Raw genomic sequence first — 6,186 nt, forward strand, 5'->3', positions numbered from 1 at the left:
AGGCCCTTTTGCATCTTTCACTGTGCTCTAAGTAGCCCTTTCCATGACACCTTTCATTTTACTCTAATTAGGTAGTCCTTTCAATGATTCGAACTTGTGACATGGTGGTATGTTCATTCTTCTTGGGCCTCATTTTCTTTTTGATAAATTATTTATCCGAGTAAATGCAATTACGTGGGTAAGTGTTTTGTGAGAAGCACTTACCTAGGTAAGTGCATTTATCCATGTTCTTTTCTTTTCCATGTAAAAAAGGCAATGATCATTTTAGCCATTGAAATCTATTATTAAAAAGGGTATTTTTGTCCCATCCAAGTGTTGGCAACGTTTCCCTATCTGAAAAAATTATTTACCCACCTAGGAGATGGGTATCATTTTCTTAGATAAGTGATGCATAAGAAAATAAACTTTCCTTAGTCCCCACATAAAGCTAAAAAAGGAATATGTGATTCTCGGTCAATGGGAACCAAAATCCCATTGACCAACTTTTTCCCCTCTCCAAATCCAAAAAAAAACGCCCCCTTAATGTCAATGTTCTCTCCCACTCTCGTGTCAAAATCTTCCTTAAATTTTTCCCCATATTGGCTTGCTTCATGACCTCACTTGAGCAATATGTGCAATGTTTTAGAAGATTTTCATATGCAGTTTTTAGCCAAAGGCCATCTTTTCTTTGAAAGGATCCACTTTGACACAAATGTAAGTAATTATCATTCGTTTTAGCTTCAGAGTCACCAGATTCACCACCAAGATTCAAAATTTCGCAACATATCAGCTCATATCGATCGATACGTATCATATCTTTAAGGGGTTAGCATGGGAAACACTACAAAATCATTTGTATAATAAAATAAATTTCTAATAAATTTAATTACTGAAAATATTAATATTATTAACTAATTATTGAAAAATTAAAATAATTAATTAAAAGATAATAAATAATGAAAAATTTTAGAATTAATGATTATTAATTATTTAAAATGAATAAAAATATAAAAATTAATAATATTAATTCAGTAATTTTTTATTTTTAGTCATTTTTCAATAAGATATAGTGATTTTTCAACAACTTTTAGTTGATTTTAAAATTTTTCAATAATTTTTTAATAAATTTCTTGTAAAAAGTAAATGGGTTATGACTTAGAATTGCTAATTTTCTATATCTAAAAAATGCAATCACTAAATTAGAATATTGCACCATAATTTAAGCACTAAATATCACTACACAAAATAAGACATGAAAAACATAAATAACTGGCAATCAAGAGATATATTCACCGAACTTGAACTACAATCAAATGATATCACCAAATTCCAAAATGCACTACAATTTAAGCACTAAATATCACTAAACAAATTAAACCAAAATTTTCAATAGTTATTGAAAAATTAACTTTCAATATTTAGCATTAATTTTTCATTAATTTCCAAAAATGCCACAAACTAAAAATTAATTTTATCAAAAATCATTTTATTTTCTTTCATTTATCTTAATTATGAACATTAATTACTAATTATTGTAAATATTAGTTTCTAGTAAATTTTCATTAAGTTTTAGTTGGTTTTCATTTGTCATTGGAAAAATAATTTCAGCAATAATCAGTAGTGTATAAATCTTCAGTATTTTCAATGTTTCTTCAATTACTTTCACCAATTTTTGAAAATTTAGATTTATCTTGAATTTTAATCATTACCTTAAATTTCAGTAATTTTGGGTAATTTTTAATTTTCAGTAATTTTTTTGAATTTTAAGAATTATTTTTGTTAATTTCATAATTTTTAGTAATTATTTTCAGAATTTTTAGTATTTATTTTGAATTTTCAAAACTTTTCAATTATTTTGAATTAATATGAAAACATTAATTCTTAGTTTTTTAACATTTCTAGTAACTTTAGTATTTTCTATAATTCTCAATATTTCTTTAGTAATTTCTGTAATTTTGGAGCAAAAATCAAATAATTAGTTTCAATTTTCAGAAGTTTTCTATAGTTATCAGAATTTATCCGTAAGAAATAACATTAATAAATAATTTCTAAAAATGTTGAAAAATAACTAAAATATTAAAAATTAACCAAAAAGTATATAGAGCTCAATAACTAAATAATAAATTTTCAATAATTAACCAATAAATTTTATTTCAGAGTTTTCTAAAAGTACACAAAATAATATTTTATTTTCCAATATTTATCTAAAATTGTAATACATAATTTTGGGGAAAAGTTTATAAATTTCAGATATTACTAGCTAATATCTTCAGAAATTATTGTCAATATTTCCAAAAAAAAAATATTCAAGAAATGCCTTGCTAACATGGCATGCCTTTCTTTATTATATATATTATATATTATGTTATAACATTTATTTTATATATATTACTTTTATAATAAAAAAATTATTCAAGACATGCCTTGCTAATAATAATTAAGGCAATCTCCTTAAACTACCCCTACTATTTGCGAAATTGACTAACTGTACCCTTACTACTTACAATTGTCTTAAACTACCGTTAAGTTTTTTGACAATTGTCATTGTCCTTAAATCGGGACAAAAAGGTTGATTTTATGCTTTTACCCTTCTGTTAAGTCTTACACAAGTCGATCTTATTATTCAAGTTACCTTCTTACCCTTCCCTTAATGCGGAATTGATTAAAGGTCACTCGCCCAAAAGTTGTCCTAAAAGGCATTATCATCGTTCGAGTAGAGAAGGAACCATAGTCATCTTCGACAACTGTCATTGCAAACTCCAGCAAGTGGTACGATGGTGCAAGGTTTGTATGGAAAAGCCTGTGTTTCCATCATCTTTTATTCTATGGAAGGGCAACATTTGTCCTTTAGTGATTTTTTCTCTAAGCTTTTTCTTAATATTGATTCACTGTTTTGCATTAGGATTCCAAGGACTTGTTTAAAAGCTTGTGTTTTGAAAGCCTGTCATCACTGAGGTATGGTCCAGCTTTATATGCATTTTCAATTTTTTTAGCTAGGTTTTGGGGGACCACATGCAGAGATTTGTTGGAAAACCCCCATTCGGTCTGGGTAAAACAGCATTTGGGACCATTTATGCATCGTTGGAATGCATCAGATATGGGTATATGTGGTGTGTCGAGGCCCATATGTCTGCTTTAATGCATACGCATGGGATCCACACGTGGGTAATAGTATCCAGGTGCTCAACAAAATGCCTGAAACACTATTTCCACATGATTTTTGACATGTGTAAACATGGGGAAGATGGGGAATTTATGTTATGTTTGGTTTGAATGAAAAGGTAGGGAAATGAAGGGAAAAGTAGGGAAACTTATACAAGGTTTGTAAAGATTTTCCTACCTTTCCCTACTTTTTCCTTCAAACCAAACACAGCCTTAGTGTTTCAAATTGCCTATACCAGTAAATAAATGTAGGGCCCATAATTGAATGTTAGAGATGGGGAATTTAGCTTATGTTTTAGCTTGTGTATACTTATATTATAGCTTGTGTAGCTTATAGTGTAGCTTATAAGATAGCTTACTGTGTAGATTGTAATGTAGCTTATAATCTAGCTTATAGTGTAGGTTATGGTGTAGGTTATAGTGTAGACTGTGTATGCTTTATAATGTAACTTATAGTTGTATGCAGAGAAATATAGCTTATATTACAATGTATATAATCTAGCATTTTCCCAATATAATCTCTAACATTCAATTATAGGCCCTACATTTATTTACTGGTATAGGCAGTCTAAAACACTAAATTCCCTATCTTCTCCATGTTTGCACATGTTAGAAATCATGTGGAAACAATGTTTCAGACATTTTTTCAAGCATATTGGTTAACATATGTCATATGTTTCAAATATGATAGACTACAACAATTATAGTTTATAATCAGCATATTGTAACTATATTTGTCCATTTCTATGATGTAGGTGATGGATGGGGGTAGATACATGTTCATTGAAAAACCACAAATGGGAAATTGTCATGCGTAAATGGTTTGGTTGGATATGTGGATAATGCGGACATTGGCAGAATATGCTATCTAGACATCTTGAATAACTTTTGTTCATTGGCTAGTGTACTTCTTAGAAAAATGGTGACTATCAACTACAAGATACCAGAATGGGAGTTAGATGAGCATTTAGGTGATCTTGGTTATGAGAATGATGTGATGGTAATGTTTGTCACCCATGGGGACCTTCATGAGAAAATGTTCTACATTACTTATACCGATGCCAAGTGTGTTAGTATGGATGATGGGTACAGTGGCAAGGGAAATGACCAATTGCAAGATGATGATGATGATGATGACTGTTACGTAGTTGATGTTGAAAGTGTAGCTGATGATGGCTACGATCATGATAAGGGGTTGGAATGTGATGGTAATGGTAATGTTGATGATCTATATGGTCATCATGATGATGATGAGTTGGGATGTGATGGGGATGTTGATGTTGGAAAGTTTGAGGGTTTGTATGATGATGGTGAGGATTATGAGGGATTAGGTGATGATGGTGTGGACCATGCAGGTGTGGATGATCAAGGTGTTGACAATGAGGGTGTACAAGATGGTGGTAATGAGGGTGTACAAGATGGTAGTGGTGTTAATTTGCCTAACTATGAGCTTGCCAGTAAGTATAACAATCCAAGGTACTGGGGAAATACAAGGGGTTAGTTTGATTTTGACTTTTCCAATCCAAGATTTTGGGTTGGGATGGAGTTTTCCACTGTGAAAGAGTTTAGGCAAGCATTGAGGTAATATCGTATGGTGGAGGGTATATAGATCAAAAGAAAGAAAAATGAGAAGAGTAGGTTTATTATGGCTTGTTTTGTAGTTGATTGTGGTTAGAGGATTCATGCATCCCTTGGCCATGATAGAGGCAGCTTCATAGTGAAGACCCTCAATGATACACATAGTTGTTTGAGGGTGACGGCAAATAGAGAGGCAACAAATACATGGCTATTAACAAAGGTTGAAGGGTGGCTAAGGACTGATCCTAACATGTCAAGCCATGTGCTTAGGTTGAAATTAGGAGGATGTATGGGATATGTTTCTTGGAGGAAAATACAGGGCTAAGCTTTAAGTTGTTTATTGGATCAAGGGGTCATTGGCCGAATCATATACAATACTCCCTCAGTACTATACAACCTTGCTTGCAATCAACTCTGGGTATGTTGTAAAGCTACATGCCCCACTTACCTCAAAAGAAGACACATTTGGGATTTTCAAGAATATGCCTTGTAGTCCAAAAAATGGGTTCTTGGATGGCTGTAGAAAGATTATTGGATTGGATGGTTGTCACACCAAGACTGGTGCAATAGGGGGTATAATACTCTCAGTTGTAGGGCTTGATGGAAATAATGGCATCTTTCCTATTGCATACTCTTTGGTAGAGACTGAAAGCAAGGACAACTGGATATGGTTTTTGGTTAAGAGATGCTTTGGGTATTGATAGCCCGCATAGGTGGACATTTATGTTGGACAAGCAGAAGGTATGTACATTGTTTATATTTTGTTTGTAATTAATGCCTAATTTTCTTTATTTTCAATACAACTGGCATTAAGAAATGTAATTAAAGCAATAGCATGTTGCATGTCCGATGCAAACCACAGGTTTTGTCTACAACATTTATATAGCAACTTCAAAATAATCTTGGGATAAGTGGACTACAATCCACCACAGAAATCTGAATTGTAGCCCCCTGCTGGTCTACTAATAGCCCCCCTATAAACCGCATCCTGCCCATGAATTTGGCATTAGCCCACAAGCAGGATTCAATCTACCACTAGAAGAAATCTTAGCTCGACCCTAGGGGTGGATTGAACAATAAAAACCCCAAAAATCTTCAATGGGAAGGCATTGAAGGATGTCGTATAAGCTGCTAGAAAATCATATACCCATATTGACTTTGTTCATTACATGGGAGTTATCAAAAGCCTATCTAAAATGCACATGAATGACTTAGTAGGGTCACCCCTGACACATGGTCCAGGCATGGGTTTGACCCAACAATTAAGTCTAATGACATAACAAACAACTGAGCAAAGTCATTTAATGCGTGGATTGGGGGGCCAAAACAATACCTATTGTTGAGATGTTAGAGGATATAAGGAAGAGATGAATGCAGAAGATATATGAGAGACACAAAGCATCCAATGCACCTAGGTCTGACCTATTGTTGAAGGTGCAAGCAATCATTGACAAGAAGGTCAAGAAC

The sequence above is a fragment of the Nelumbo lutea genome, chromosome 1 (assembly GCF_056320005.1).
Source record: "Nelumbo lutea isolate HS-2025 chromosome 1, American lotus-T2T, whole genome shotgun sequence".
In the NCBI taxonomy this organism is placed as follows: domain Eukaryota; kingdom Viridiplantae; phylum Streptophyta; class Magnoliopsida; order Proteales; family Nelumbonaceae; genus Nelumbo; species Nelumbo lutea.